Source organism: Oncorhynchus keta, chromosome 30 (assembly GCF_023373465.1).
Source record: "Oncorhynchus keta strain PuntledgeMale-10-30-2019 chromosome 30, Oket_V2, whole genome shotgun sequence".
Lineage (NCBI taxonomy): Eukaryota > Metazoa > Chordata > Actinopteri > Salmoniformes > Salmonidae > Oncorhynchus > Oncorhynchus keta.
In genome coordinates, this window is record NC_068450.1 from 6660788 (window position 1) to 6677701 (window position 16914).

At 48.6% G+C, this 16914-nt stretch overlaps 1 long non-coding RNA gene across 1 annotated transcript; it reads left to right on the forward strand.

Moving 5' to 3' along the window:
• Positions 1–2370: 2370 nt before the first annotated feature.
• LOC127913731 (uncharacterized) lies at positions 2371–3961 on the forward strand. Its single transcript, XR_008086599.1, has 2 exons — positions 2371–2758; positions 3098–3961. It is a non-coding gene; the product is annotated as an uncharacterized LOC127913731 (long non-coding RNA).
• Positions 3962–16914: the final 12953 nt, after the last annotated feature.

Here is a 16914-nt window from a genome sequence, read left to right on the forward strand (position 1 = left end):
CTGAAGAGCCTTCTCCCTGGTTATCTCCCTGGACTGAAGAGCCTTCTCCCTGGTTATCTCCCTGTACTGTGTCCCAAGGATGGAGAATCAGGGTGCAACCAGACTTAGGCCATAGAGTATAAATCTCCCTGTGGGTTTCCTGACAATGACAGTAGATGCACTGGCCTGCGTCAGTTTTTAGCCACTCCACTCCAGAAGCCTCACATTGATTAACAACGTGCTTCATGAATCATATCATTTTATACTGCCCTCGGGTATCAGGCTGTGCAATCACACAGGATGCATCCCAAATGGTGCCCTGCTCCTCATAACGTGCACCCTATGACCTGGCAAAGGCTTTCGACTCTGTCAATCACCACATTCTTATCGGCAGACTCAACAGCCTTGGTTTCTCAAACGACTGCCTCGCCTGGTTCACCAACTACTTCTCAGATAGAGTTCAGTGTGTAAAATCGGAGGGCAGTCTATATGGAGGTGCCACTGGGTTCAATTCTCGGGCCGACTCTCTTCTCTGTATACATCAATGATGTTGCTCTTGCTGCTTGTGATTCTCTGATCCACCTCTACGCAGACGACACCATTCTGTATACTTCCGGCCCTTCTTTGGACAACCCTCCAGGCAAGCTTCAATGCCATACAACTCTCCTTCCGTGGCCTCCAATTGCTCTTAAATACAAGTAAAACTAAATGCATGCTCTTCAACCGATCGCTACCTGCACCTACCCGCCTGACCAACATCACTACTCTGGACGGCTCTGACTTAGAATACGTGGACAACTACAAATACTTAGGTGTCTGGTTAGACTGTAAACTCTCCTTCCAGACTCACATCAAACATCTCCAATCCAAAGTTAAATCTAGAATTGGCTTCCTATTTCGCAACAAAGCATCCTTCACTCATGCTACCAAACATACCCTTGTAAAACTGACCATCCTACCAATCCTCGACTTTGGCGATGTCATTTACAAAATAGCCTTCAATACCCTACTCAACAAATTGGATGCAGTCTATCACAGTGCAATCCGTTTTGTCACCAAAGCCCCATATACTACCCACCATTGCGACCTGTACGCTCTCGTTGGCTGGCCCTCGCTTCATACTCGTCGCCAAACCCACTGGCTCCATGTCATCTACAAGACCCTGCTAGGTAAAGTCCCCCCTTATCTCAGCTCGCTGGTCACCATAGCATCTCCCACCTGTAGCACACGCTCCAGCAGGTATATCTCTCTAGTCACCCCCAAAACCAATTCTTTCTTTGGCCGCCTCTCCTTCCAGTTCTCTGCTGCCAATGACTGGAACGAACTACAAACATCTCTGAAACTGGAAACACTTATCTCCCTCACTAGCTTTAAGCACCAACTGTCAGAGCAGCTCACAGATTACTGCACCTGTACATAGCCCACCTATAATTTAGACCAATCAACTACCTCTTTCCCAAATGTATTTAATTTATTTATTTATTTTGCTCCTTTGCACCCCATTATTTTTATTTCTACTTTGCACATTCTTCCATTGCAAATATACCATTCCAGTGTTTTACTTGCTATATTGTATTTACTTTGCCACCATGGCCTTTTTTGCCTTTACCTCCCTTCTCATCTCATTTGCTCACATTGTATATAGACTTGTTTATACTGTATTATTGACTGTATGTTTGTTTTACTCCATGTGTAACTCTGTGTCGTTGTATCTGTCGAACTGCTTTGCTTTATCTTGGCCAGGTCGCAATTGTAAATGAGAACTTGTTCTCAACTTGCCTACCTGGTTAAATGAAGGTGAAATAAAATAAAAAAAAACATACGTTCAGATACCCGCAAGTATATTACTGTCACAAACGTTTCATGTTGAAAGTCTTCCTCTACTATGCTCTGTTCCTCTAATAATGGACTAAATTGAAACAACGTGTTCGGGCTAGCAGCTTGCTATTCCATAATGACAAAGTTACGCCCTCAGAAATGACCACATTTTTTAGAGGACGGTCCAGTAATGTCAAAGGTCAAAGTGGCGAGGTCACCATTCCGTTCCCCTCCCTTAGTCCCCGGTGCTCTTTGTAAGAAACAAAATTCCTCTCTAGGGTGAGCACAGGTCGACTCTCTCTCTCTCTCTCACAGGCCGACTCTCTCCTTCTCTCTCTCTTTCTTTCTCTCTCTCTCTCTTTCTTTCTCTCTCTCTCTCTCTCTCTCTCCTTCTCTCTTTCTCATTCTCTCTCTCTCTCTCTTCTCCCTCTCCTTATCTCTCTCTGTTTCTCGTTCTCTCTCTCTCTCCTTCTCTCTCTGTTTCTCGTTCTCTCTCTCGTTCTCTCTCTCTCTCTCCTTCTCTCTCTCTCTCTCTCTCTCTTCTCCCACTCCTTCTCTCTCTCTCTCTTCTCCCTCTTTCTCTTTCTGTCTGTCTCTCTCTCCCTTCTCTCTCCTCTCCCCCTCTTTCTCTCTCTCTTCTCCCTCTCTTTCTGTCTCTCTCTCTCTTTCTCTATCTTGTTCTCTCTCTCTTTCTGTCTCTCTCTCTCTCTCTTCTCCCTCTCGTTCTCTCTCTTCTCCCTCTCGTTCTCTCTCTCGTCTCTCGTTCTCTCTCTCATTCTCTCTCTCTCCCCTCTCTCTCTTCTCTCTCATTCTCTCTGTCTCTCTCTCTCTCTCTCTGACCCAGTCTAATGTAGACAAGTCTATCACTTGTTGACAGGAGTCTGGCCCATGCGGCTACCCACCTCTTCCTTAATGGTATCCTGTGTAAGGCCTGGGAGACCAAGCCAGCTCTCTGAACAGGGTATGTATGTGATTCTGTGAACTGATTATATTCTGCTCTGTTTGTGTCTGTTTGGTCGTCTGCTCTGTTACTGTTGAAAACGTCTGATCAGAATGTTAATGTAATTCATTAGCTGTTTTTAATTGTATTTCTACACCCTGGGTATTTCTGAAGCAACATACAAGTTCAACCAGAGTGGGCGTTGTATTTATAACATCAGTCTAAATCCTGACTGTGAAAACCCAAAGGCTTCAGGCTTTAGTTGAACTAACTAATCAAAGTTAGTCATTCAAACTCAAACCAGATGTTTGCATGTGATTCAAACGGCAGAGGTTAACGAACCTCTTCATGTCAATGCAGAACAGTGGACTTCTTCTACTCGGCAGCTATACCTCCACAACTAGTACGCACACCTGCGTTTTGTCTGGAGCTTTTCTTTTCTCCTCTCCCTGCGGTCACATTACGGGAACAAAGAGAAAGCAGTACGGTGGTGGACAGATGGGGTGCGGCACAAATCACACCCTTTCCACCTATAGACAGACAGAAATGCACTACGTTTGACCAGAGACCTTTAAGTGGGGTATAGGGAATAAAGGATGTCATTTGGGACAAAGACAAAACATGCTGGTCTGATGGAGAGGTTCTGTTCCACGGTGTTATCTGTGTCTATCAGTAATACATTATGAAGAGGTTCTGTTCCACTGTGTTACCTGTCTCTATCAGTAATACATTATGAAGAGCTTCTGTTCCACTGTGTTACCTGTCTCTATCAGTAATACATTATGAAGAGGTTCTGTTCCACTGTGTTACCTGTCTCTATCAGTAATACATTATGAAGAGGTTCTGTTCCACTGTGTTACCTGTCTCTATCAGTAATACATTATGAAGAGCTTCTGTTCCACTGTGTTACCTGTCTCTATCAGTAATACATTATGAAGAGGTTCTGTTCCACTGTGTTACCTGTCTCTATCAGTAATACATTATGAAGAGGTTCTGTTCCACTGTGTTACCTGTCTCTATCAGTAATACATTATGTGGAGGATCCGTTCAGTAAGGAGCCAGACTGATCTGAAAACATTCCTGTATACCATCAGACGATGAAACTATTTAAACCAGCCCGATCACTACAAATAGACTTCGATCTCAGACGATTAGAGAGAACCATGTGAAATTCGATATTTTAAATGCCTTCCTCGGTGCTCACAAAAAAAAAAAGAAAAACAATTGCCCGGTCGAGCAACGCCTTATGATGAGTTCAGATTTCACGTTTCTGTTGTTTCAACGTTGCTCCATCCCTGTTCTAGATGGAACGTCTGTCTGTCTGGGTCTGAGACTCTGTCATCATCCTCCACGGATGATTTGCACCACGTGCCTGTGGGTTACTGCGTAATGTGCTGGTATGATTCAGATCAGGTGTGTGTGTGTGTGTGTGTGTGTGTGTGTGTGTGTGTGTGTGTGTGTGTGTGTGTGTGTGTGTGTGTGTGTGTGTGTCTGTGTGTGTGTGTGTGTGTGTGTGTGTGTGTGTGTCTGTGTCTGTGTCTGTGTCTGTGTCTGTGTCTGTGTGTCTGTGTGTCTGTGTGTCTGTGTGTCTGTGTGTCTGTGTCTGTGTCTGTGTCTGTGTCTGTGTCTGTGTCTGTGTGTGTGTGTGTGTGTGCAATCGTGTTGTTCAGTAGTATGTCATTAAGTCGGTTTCTTCATTCTGATGATCATTATATTTAGGTGAGTCCCGTCAGGTGTGGGTGTTCAGGCGCATCTACAGTACCAGTCAAAATGTTTAGAACACCTACTCATTCAAGGGTTTCTCTTTATTTTTTTTACTATTTTCTACTTTGTAGAATAATAGTGAAGATATCAAAACTATTAAATAACACATATGGAATCATGTAGTAACCAAAACAGTGTTTAAAAAATTTGAATCTAAATATATTTTATATTTGAGACTCTTCAAAGTTGGCACCCTTTGCCTTGATGACAGATTTGTACACTCTTGGCATTCTCTCAAACAACTTCATGAGGTAGTCACCTGGAATGCATTTCAATTAACAGGTGTGCCTTTTTAAAAGTTAATTTGTGGAATATCTTTCCTTCTTATTGTGTTTGAGCCAATCAGTTGTGTTGTGACAAGGTAGGGGTGGTATACAGAAGTTAGCCCTGTTTGGTAAAATACCAAGTCCATTGGTATCAAGGTAAGAACAGCTCAGATTAGCAAAGAGAAACGACAGTCCGTCATTACTTTAAGACATGAAGGTCAGTCAAAGCAGAATAGTTCAAGAACTTTCTTCAAGTGCAGTCGCAAAAACCATCAAGCGCTATGATGAAACTGGCTCTCATGAGGACCGCCACAGGAAAGGAAGACCCAGAGTTACCTCTGCTGCAGAGGATAAGTTCATTAGAGGTACCAGCCTCAGAAATTGCAGCCAAAACTAAAGTAACAAACACATCTCAACATCAACTGTTCAGAGGAGACTGCATGAATCAGGCCTTCGTGGTCAAATTGCTGCAAAGAAACCACTACTAAAGGACACCAATGAGAAAAAGAGACTTGCTTGGGGCAAGAAACACGAGCAGTGGACATTAGACCCGTGGAAATCTGTCCTTTGGTCTGATTAGTACAAATGTGAGATTTTTGGTTCCAACCGCTGTGTCTTTTCGAGACGCAGAGTAGGTGAACGGATGATCTCCGCATGTGTGGTTCCCACCGTGAAGCATGGAGGAAGTGGTGTGATGGAGTGGAGGTGCTTTGCTGGTGACACTGTCTGTGATTTATTGAGAATTCAAGGCACACTTAATAACCAGCATGTCTACCACAGCATTCTGCAGCGATATCCCATCCCAACTGGTTTGCACTTAGTGGGACTATCATTTGTTTTTCAACAGGAAAATAACCCAACACACACCTCCAGGCTGTGTAAGGGCTACTTGACCAAGAAGGAAAGTGATGGAGTGCTGCATCAGATGGCCTGGTCTCCACAATCACCCGACCTCAACCCAATTAAACATCTGTCTGCCTGGGTCTGAGACTCTTGTTGTCCTCTTCACTGATGATTTTCACCCAGTGCCTGTGGGTTACTGTGTAGAGTGAAGGAAAAGCAGCCAACAAGTGCTCAGCATATGTGGGAACTCCTTCAAGACTGTTGGAAAAGCATTCCTCATGAAGCTGGTTGATAGAATGCCAAGAGTATGCAAAGCTGTCATCAAGGTAAAAGTTGGCGACTTTGAAGAATCTAAAATATATTTTGATTTGTGTAACACTTTTTTTGGTTACTACAGGATTCCATATGTGTTATTCTACAATGTAGAAAATAGTAAAAAAACATTAGGAAAAACCTTTCAATGAGTAGGTGAGACCAAACTTTTGACTGGTTACTGTAGGTTGTGATCTTTCACCTCTCCACTCCTTGGACTGCAGCCGTGTCCTCGCCCCCAGATGTCTGAAGAAGATACACATTACACACAGACACATTACACACAGACACATTACACACAGACACATTACACACAGACACATTACACACAGACAGACACATTACACACAGACACATTACACACAGACACATTACACACAGACACATTACACACAGACACATTACACACAGACACATTACACACAGACACATTACACACAGACACATTACACACAGACACATTACACACAGACACATTACACACAGACACATTACACACAGACAGACACATTACACACAGACACATTACACACAGACAGACACATTACACACAGACACATTACACACAGACACATTACACACAGACACATTACACACAGACACATTACACACAGACAGACACATTACACACAGACACATTACACACAGACACACACTCCTATATGACATCACCGTCTCTACCCATTATCCTTCTCTCTCTTCCCCTCCCTAAGCCCCCCTCCATCCCTCTTTCCTTTCTTCCCCCGTGTCCTAGTCGTGTACCTCGCACCCAGGAGACACTTGGCCCAGGTCCTCAAACAGGATATCGACATCCAAACCAACCAACCAGCTAGACAGACACTAAGCAGCTAGAAGAAGATTTTGTTTCATTGTAATGTAGGCTATGACTGTGTACCCCTGTTCCCTATGGGCCCTGGTCCAAAGTATTGCGCTACATAAGGAATAGGTGGTGAACTCATTAGGGTTGATAGGTTAGATCATCCATGGTTTTTGTGGGAGTTTTACATTTTTACACTGATCATCTGCTCAACATATGGTCATCAAACAAAAGCCTTGAATATTTTACAATAAGCAGTCAAGGGATTGTCCCCATGACACACATGCTGATGGATTGGTTTAGAGGGGGGTTCTCTCTCCAATGCTCACTTTACATGTTTAGAATGGAAGTGTTATCCACTACCAATCTGGAGGCTATCTGGGTGATGATGCCTCAGAAACCATTTGATATCAGAAATATCACCACTTAGTTGGTGAAGTTTCCACTAGATGCTGATCTAAGGTCCTTTCTCCCTATTCTTTCATTCACCCTTGGTGTTTTTTTGCTTGAAGACAACTATTATTCCTTGGAGACACTGGTTCTGTCTGAGAGAGCCGTGCTTGAAGACGACTATTATTCCTTGGAGACACTGGTTCTGTCTGAGAGAGCCGTGCTTGAAGACGACTACTGTTCCTTGGACCCACTGGTTCTGTCTGAGAGAGCCGTGCTTGAAGACGACTACTGTTCCTTGGACTCACTGGTTCTGTCTGAGAGAGTCGTGCTTGAAGACGACTACTGTTCCTTGGACCCACTGGTTCTGTCTGAGAGATCTGTGTCATGTCCTGACCTTAGTTCCTTTTTTATGTCTCTATTTTGGTTTGGTCAGGGTGTGAGTTGGGGTGGGTAGTCTGTTTGTCATTCTGTTTTGTTCTGTGTGTTGTATTTCTATGAGTTTGCCTTGGTATGGTTCACAATCAGAGGCAGCTGTCTATCGTTGTCTCTGATTGAGAACCATACTTAGGTAGCCTGTTCCCACCTGTGTTTATGGGTAGTTGCCTTCTGTTTTTGTGTGTCTGCACCAGACAGAACTGTTTCGGATGTGCTCTCTGGGGCGGCAGGGTAGCCTAGTGGTTAGAGCGTTGGACTAGTAACCGTAAAGGTTGCAAGTTCGAATCCCCGAGCTGACAAGGTACAGGTCTGTCGTTCTGCCCCTGAACAACCAGTTAAATAAAGGTTAAATAAAGGTTAAATAAAGGTAAAATGTAAAAATAAATGTTTTATTGTTTTGCTATTCAGTGTTCAGTTCCAAATAAACAGATGAACATGTACCACGCTGCACCTTGGTCCTCACCTTCTTCATCCCACGACAGCCGTTACATTGTGTTTGACTACTATGACCTAAGTCCCACTGGGTTTGTCTCAGGGAGGATGGAATGTGGAATGAAGGGTTGTATGATAAATGACCATATTAGGCTTTAGTTAGTAGCAAGGGGTAGCGTGAGGAATCTCTCACTACACACATCAGTTCCAATGAAATACACTCATCTCAAATACCAGCACTCTCACCAAATAACACAGTCTCACCGTGTGCTGTGTGTGCGTAAGTGTGTGTGTGTGTGTGTTGTCAATAGACAGTACATGCTTCAACAAGCTGGCTACAAATTCCCCTTCTCCTCTCTGTTTCTCTCTCTACTCTTCTTTTAGTCCTCTGTCGCCTTCTCTGTTGCCTTCTCCCACTCCACCCAGTTTACTAGTGCTTCTAAAGACCACAGATGTTCCCCAGCCAACCACCACATCATTTCAGCAGAGAAAATAGAGAGCAGCAGAAATGGCCTTGACTATGTAGCCCTGCTGTTCAGCTCTCTGCTCTATTCCCCTAAAGCCTCAGACAGACAGTCAGCCAGTCAGTCAGTCAGCCAGCCAGTCAGCCAGCAATCCAGTCAGTCAGTCGGTCAGTCAGCCAGCAATCCAGTCAGTCAGTCAGTCGGTCAGTCGGTCAGTCGGCCAGTCGGTCAGTCGGCCAGTCGGTCAGTCGGTCAGCCGGTCAGTCGGTCAGTCGGCCAGTCAGTCAGTCACACAGCCAGTCAGTCAGTCAGTCAGTCAGTCAGTCAGCCAGTCAGTCAGTCAGTCAGCCAGTCAGTCAGTCAGCCAGCCAGCCAGCCAGCCAGTCAGTCAGTCAGTCAGTCAGTCAGTCAGTCAGTCTGTCTGTCTGTCTGTCTGTCTGTCTGTCTGTCTGTCTGTCTGTCTGTCTGTCTGTCTGTCTGTCTGTCTGTCTGTCTGTCTGTCTGTCTGTCTGTCTGTCTGTCAGCTAAAAGCTCAAAACTAAGCACCCAGTAGCTCTCGTCGACAGATCTTTCTATGCATAATCTTAGGCGTGCATCCCAAGCGCTGATAAACCCAGACTATGGGTCCTGGTCAAAAGTAGTGCACTTCATAGGGAATAGAGTGTCATTTGGGATGCAGAGAGAGGGTTTTTATTTAATTGGTTTTGATGTAATCTTCCTCAGAGCTCTGTGGTTGTCTGTGTCGGAGATTCACTCACGCAGAACAATAAAAAGTTACCACAGAAATAGTGTAGGCTGTTAATCATCTGGTGGGAGAATGACAAACACACACACCTTCCTTGAGAGAGTTGTGTCATGTGGTTCAGCGTGTGTGTGTGTGTGTGTGTGTGTGTGTGTGTGTGTGTGTGTGTGTGTGTGTGTGTGTGTGTGTGTGTGTGTGTGTGTGTGTGTGTGTGTGTGTGTGTGTGTGTGCGCGCGCATCTGGTAACACTACCGCTCAAAAGTTTTAGAATACCTACTCGTTCAATGGTTTTTATTTTATTTTTACTATTTTCTACATTGTAGAATAATAGTGAAGACATCAAAACTATGAATCATGTAGTAACCAAAAAAGTGTTAAACAGCCACCCTTTGCCTTGATGACAGCTTTGCACACTCTTGGCATTCTGTCAACCAGCTTCACCTGGAATACTTTTCCAACCGTCTTGTAGGAGTTCCCACATACGCTGAGCACTTGTTGGCTGCTTTTCCTTCACTCCGCGGTCCAACCATCTCAATTTGGTTGAGGTCAGGGGATTGTGGAGGCCAGGTCATCTAATGCAGAAACACAGAAAATCTCACAAAGACATGGTGGTTGGAACCAAAAATCTCACATTTGGACTCCAGACGAAATTTCAAATTTCCACCGGTCTAATGTCGATTGCTCGTGTTTCTTGGCCCAAGCAAGTCTCTTTTTCTTATTGGTGTCCTTTAGTAGTGCTTTCTTTTCAGCAATTCAACCATGGAGGCCTGATTCACGCAGTCTCCTCTGAACAGTTGATGTTGAGATGAGTCTGTTACTTGTGCTTTGTGAAGCATTTATTTGGGCTGCAATTTCTGAGGCTGGTAATTCTAATGAACTTTAACCTCTGCAGCAGAGGCAACTCTGGGTCTTCTGTTCCTTTGACGGTCCTCATGAAAGCCAGTTTCATCATATCGCTCGATGGTTTTTGCAACTGCACTTGAAGAAACTTTCAAAGTTCTTTTTAAAAAAAATCCGTATTGACTGACCTTCATGTCTTAAAGTAATGATGGACTGTCATTTCTCTTTGCTTATTTGAGCTGTTCTTGCCATAATATGGGACTTGGTCTTTTACCAAATAGGACTATCTTCTGTATACCCACCCCTACCTTGTCACAACACAACTGATTGACTCAAACGCATTAAGAAGAAAATAAATTCCAACTTTAACTTTTAAGAAGGCACACCTTGTCACATCTACTCCCTCTCCGGCGCTCGAAGTCGCAAGTTTACTCATAATTACTCACACCTGCCACCATTGTTAATAAGCACACCTGCGCTTCATGAGACTCACCTGGACTCCATCATCTTCCGGATTTCCTCCCTGCATCTGTCACTCTCTGTAGTTCTTTCCCCAGGCGTTATTGATTATGTTACTGGGTTTCATGTCTGTACGCTACTTTTTCCTGTTTCATGTTTCCTGTTTTGTCGCATGTTTCATTTATTATTAAATTCACTCCCTGTACTTGCTTCCCAACTCCCAACGTCCCACGTTACAGGATAATGCCTCACTAAAGGGAAGCAACAGGGATTTTCTTTTTTAATGGTGACATCGGGTTCGCCTCAGCTGGCTCGTAAGGCTTCCGTGCCTCATGGCTCGTAAGGCTTCCGTGCCTCAGCTGGCTCGTAAGGCTTCCGTGCCTCAGCTGGCTCGTGCCTCAGGCTTCTCAGTGCCACAGCTGGCTCGTAAGGCTTCCGTGCCTCAGCTGGCTCGTAACGCTTCCGTGCATCAGCTGGCTCGTAAGGCTGGCTCTTCGTGCCTCAGCTGGCTCGTGAGGCTTCCGTGCCTCAGCTGGCTCACCTGTTCTTCCGTGCCTCAGCTGGCTCGTAACGCTTCCGTGCCTCAGCTGGCTCAAGGCTTCCGTGCCTCAGCTGGCTCGTAAGGCTTCCGTGCCTCAGCTGGCTCGTAAGGCTTCCGTGAATCAGCTGGCCTGTAAAGCTTCCGTGCCTTAGCTGGCCTGTAAGGCTTCCGTGCCTTAGCTGGCTCGTAAGGCTTCCGTGCCTCAGCTGGCCTGTAAGGCTTCCGTGCCTCAGCTGGCCTGTAAGGCTTCCGTGCCTCAGCTGGCTCGTAAGGCTTCCGTGCCTCAGCTGGCCTGTAAAGCTTCCGTGCCTTAGCTGGCCTGTAAGGCTTCCGTGCCTTAGCTGGCTCGTAAGGCTTCCGTGCCTCAGCTGGCCTGTAAGGCTTCCGTGCCTCAGCTGGCCTGTAAGGCTTCCGTGCCTCAGCTGGCTCGTAAGGCTTCCGTGCCTCAGCTGGCCTGTAAAGCTTCCGTGCCTTAGCTGGCCTGTAAGGCTTCCGTGCCTTAGCTGGCTTCAAGGCTTCCGTGCCTCAGCTGGCCTGTAAGGCTTCCGTGCCTCAGCTGGCCTGTAAGGCTTCCGTGCCTCAGCTGGCTCACCTAAGGCTTCCGTGCCTCAGCTGGCTCGTAAGGCTTCACGTTCCTCAGCTGGCTCGTAAAAGGCTTCCGTGCCTCAGCTGGCCTGTAAGGCTTCCGTGCCTCAGCTGGCTCGTAAGGCTTCCGTGCCTCAGCTGGCTCGTAAGGCTTCCGTGCCTCAGCTGGCTCCTAAGGCTTCCGTGCCTCAGCTGGCTCGTAAGGCTTCCGTGAATCAGCTGGCCTGTAAAGCTTCCGTGCCTCAGCTGGCCTGTAAGGCTTCCGTGCCTTAGCTGGCTCGTAAGGCTTCCGTGCCTCAGCTGGCCTGTAAGGCTTCCGTGCCTCAGCTGGCCTGTAAGGCTTCCGTGCCTCAGCTGGCTCGTAAGGCTTCCGTGCCTCAGCTGGCCTGTAAAGCTTCCGTGCCTTAGCTGGCCTGTAAGGCTTCCGTGCCTCAGCTGGCCTGTAAGGCTTCCGTGCCTCAGCTGGCCTGTAAAGCTTCCGTGCCTCAGCTGGCTCGTAAGGCTTCCGTGCCTCAGCTGGCCTGTAAAGCTTCCGTGCCTTAGCTGGCCTGTAAGGCTTCCGTGCCTCAGCTGGCTCGTAAGGCTTCCGTGCCTCAGCTGGCCTGTAAGGCTTCCATGCCTCAGCTGGCCTGTAAGGCTTCCGTGCCTCAGCTGGCTCGTAAGGCTTCCGTGCCTCAGCTGGCTCGTCAGGCTTCCGTGCCTCAGCTGGCTCGTAAGGCTTCCGTGCCTCAGCTGGCCTGTAAGGCTTCCGTGCCTCAGCTGGCTCGTAAGGCTTCCGTGCCTCAGCTGGCTCGTCAAGGCTTCCGGGCCTCAGCTGGCTCGTAAGGCTTCCGTGCCCAACTCCCAGCAAACGGCCCGTTCCTAGTTCTCGGGACTGTCCTCTGGTCGGCTTCATCCTGCGGTTGGAGCCGCGTGTCAGGGAGGGGGTACTGTCACGTCTACTCCCGCTTCCCATCTCCGGGGCTCGAGTTACACACACCTGCCATCATCGTTACGCTCACCTGTTCTTCATGAGACTCACCTGTTCTTCATGCGACTCACCTGTTCTTCATGAGACTCACTGTTCTGACTCACCTGGACTACATCACCTTGCCTGGTTTCCTCCCCTGCATCTGTCACTCTCTGTAGTTCTTTCCCCAGGCGTTATTGATTCTGTTATTGTGTTTCATGTCGGTACGCAACTTGTGTTTCTATTTTTGTTCCATGTTATTTATCATTATCCATTTACTATTACAGTTTTTGTCAATCGTTTTTTGGCAATTTTTTTAAAACAGTCTTAACATTCTCTAAACTGTAAGTGAAACTGTCTCAACTGTTTAATGGGACATCACAACTCTATTACATGTCTGCAAAAATGTAGTAACTCACCCAAAACATTTAATTCATGCTTCAAAACCTAGTTATTGTGTCAGTAAATTGGCCAATGCCACCAAAATAGGGGCAGCAGGGTAGCCTAGTGGTTAGAGTGTTGGGCCAGTAACCGAAAGGTTGCAAGATCGAATCCCGAGCTGACAAGGTAAAAAATCTGTTCTTCTGCCCCTGAACAAGGCCACTGTTCCTAGGCCGTCGTTGTAAATAAGAATTTGTTCCTAACTGACTTGCCTAGTTAAATAAATGTAAGGTTTTTGTCATCGTGTGAGCCGTGTGTTTATTCACCGTGGAAATGTTTTATGTACACATTTCAGTTTTGTTCTACCATTTTGTGGACACTGACTGCTTACTGTACTACACCAGAAGGTCAGATGTGTCAAATTGAATTCATCACCACCACCACCCGCTAACACCAACACCACCCGCTAACACCAACACCACCCGCTAACACCACCCACAAACACCACCACCACCCGCTAACACCACCCACAAACACCACCACCACCCGCTAACACCAACACCACCCGCTAACACCACCCACAAACACCACCACCACACCCTAACACCATGACCACCAACACCACCACCACCCGCTAACACCATCACCACACCGTAACACCATCATCACTACCACCACCTGCTAACACCACCCACAAACACCACGACCACCAACACCACCCGCTAACACCACCCACAAACACCACGACCACCAACACCACCCGCTAACACCAACACCACCCGCTAACACCAACACCACCCGCTAACACCACCACCACCAACACCACCCGCTAACACCACCACCACCAACACCACCCGCTAACACCACCACCAACACCACCCGCTAACACCACGACCACCAACACCACCCGCTAACACCACCACCACCAACACCACCAGCTAACACCACGACCACCAACACCACCCGCTAACACCACCACCACCAACACCACCCGCTAACACCACCACCACCAACACCACCCGCTAACACCACCACCACCAACACCACCCACAAACACCACCACCACCAACACCACCCGCTAACACCACCACCAACACCACCCGCTAACACCACGACCACCAACACCACCCGCTAACACCACCACCACCAACACCACCAGCTAACACCACGACCACCAACACCACCCGCTAACACCACCACCACCAACACCACCCGCTAACACCACGACCACCAACACCACCCGCTAACACCACCACCACCAACACCACCCGCTAACACCACGACCACCAACACCACCCGCTAACACAACCACCACCAACACCACCCGCTAACACCACGACCACCAACACCACCCGCTAACACCACCACCACCAACACCACCCGCTAACACCACCACCACCAACACCACCCGCTAACACCACCACCACCAACACCACCGGCTAACACCACGACCACCAACACCACCCGCTAACACCACCACCACCAACACCACCCGCTAACACCACGACCACCAACACCACCCGCTAACACCAACAACACCACCCGCTAACACCACCCGCTAACACCACGACCACCAACACCACCCGCTAACACCACGACCACCAACACCACCCGCTAACACCACGACCACCAACACCACCCGCTAACACCACAACCACCAACACCACCCGCTAACACCACCCGCTAACACCACCACCACACCCTAACACCATCACCACCACCACCACCCCCTAACACCACCCACAAACACCACCACCACACCCTAACACCATCACCATCACTAACACCACCACCACCACCCCTAACACCACCACCATCACTACCACCCGCTAACACCACCCCCTAACACCACCCCCTAACACCATCACCATCACTACCACCACCCGCTAACACCACGACCACCAACACCACCCGCTAACACCACCCGCTAACACCACCACCACCCCTAACACCACCACCACCACCAACCCCTAACACCACCCCCTAAAACCACCAACAACACCAACATCATCACTACCACCACCCTCTAACACCACCACCACCCCCACTACCTAATACCACCACCACTACCACCACCTCCACCCCCTAACACCACCACCCCCACCACCACCCACTAACACCACCACCACCCACTAACACCACCACCACCCCCTAACACCACCACCACCACCCCCTAACACTACCACCACCACCACCCCACTACCACCACCACCCCCACCACCACCACCACCACCACCCACTAACACCACCACCACCACCTCCACCACCAGCACCCCTAATACCACCACCACCACCACCCACTAACACCACCACCACCCACTAACACCACCACCACCACCACCCCCTAACACCACCACCACCACCCCCCCTAACACCACCACCACCACCCCACTACCACCACCACCCCCACCACCACCACCACCCACTAACACCACCACCACCACCCCAACACCACCACCCCGTAACACCACCCCCACCCCACCCTAACACCACCCCCTAACACCACCCCCACCTCATTTGCTTAAATGAATAAGAAATTTAAATCTGGTATGAACAAGAAACTATTTGGTCAGAGATTTGATGTATTTTGATTTTGGTTATTACATATGTGTTATTTCATAGTTTTGATGTCTTCACCACCACACACCATCACCACCACCACCACCCCCTAACACCACCCACAAACACCACCACCACACCCTAACACCATCACCATCACTAACACCACCACCACCACCCCCTAACACCACCACCATCACTACCACCCGCTAACACCACCCCCTAACACCACCCCCTAACACCATCACCATCACTACCACCACCCGCTAACACCACGACCACCAACACCACCCGCTAACACCACCCGCTAACACCACCACCACCCCCTATCACCATCACTACCACCACCACCACCCCTAACACCACCCACAAACACCACCACCACACCCTAACACCATCACCATCACTAACACCACCACCACCACCCCCTAACACCACCACCATCACTACCACCCGCTAACACCACCCCCTAACACCACCCCCTAACACCATCACCATCACTACCACCACCACCCCCACTACCACCCGCTAACACCACCCCCTAACACCACCCACTAACACCACCACCATCACTACCACCTCCTAACACCACCTGCTAACACCACTACCATCACTACCACCACCACCACCACCACCCCCTAACACCACCCCCTAACACCACCACCACCACCAACCCCTAACACCACCCCCTAAAACCACCAACAACACCAACATCGCCACCATCATCACTACCACCACCCCCTAACACCACCACCACCCCCACTACCTAATACCACCACCACTACCACCACCTCCACCCCCACCACCACCACCCCCACCACCACCCACCCACTAACACCACCACCACCCACTAACACCACCACCACCACCACCCCCCTAACACCACCACCACCACCCCCTAACACCACCACCACCACCCCCCTACCACCACCACCACCCCACTACCACCACCACCCCCACCACCACCACCACCCACTAACACCACCACCACCACCACCTCCACCACCAGCACCCCTAACACCACCACCACCCCCACTACCTAATACCACCACCACTCACTAACACCACCACCACCCCCTAACACCACCACCACCCCCACCACCACCACTACCTCCACCACCACCACTACCTCCACCACCCCCCACCCCACCTTAACACCACCACCACTCCCTAACACCACCACCACACCCTAACACCACCCCTAACACCACCCCTAACATCACCACTACCACCACCACCCCGTAACACCACCCCCACCCCACCCTAACACCACCCCCTAACACCACCCCCACCTCATTTGCTTAAATGAATAAGAAATTTAAATCTGGTATGAACAAGAAACTATTTGGTCAGAGATTTGATGTATTTTGATTTTGGTTATTACATATGTGTTAT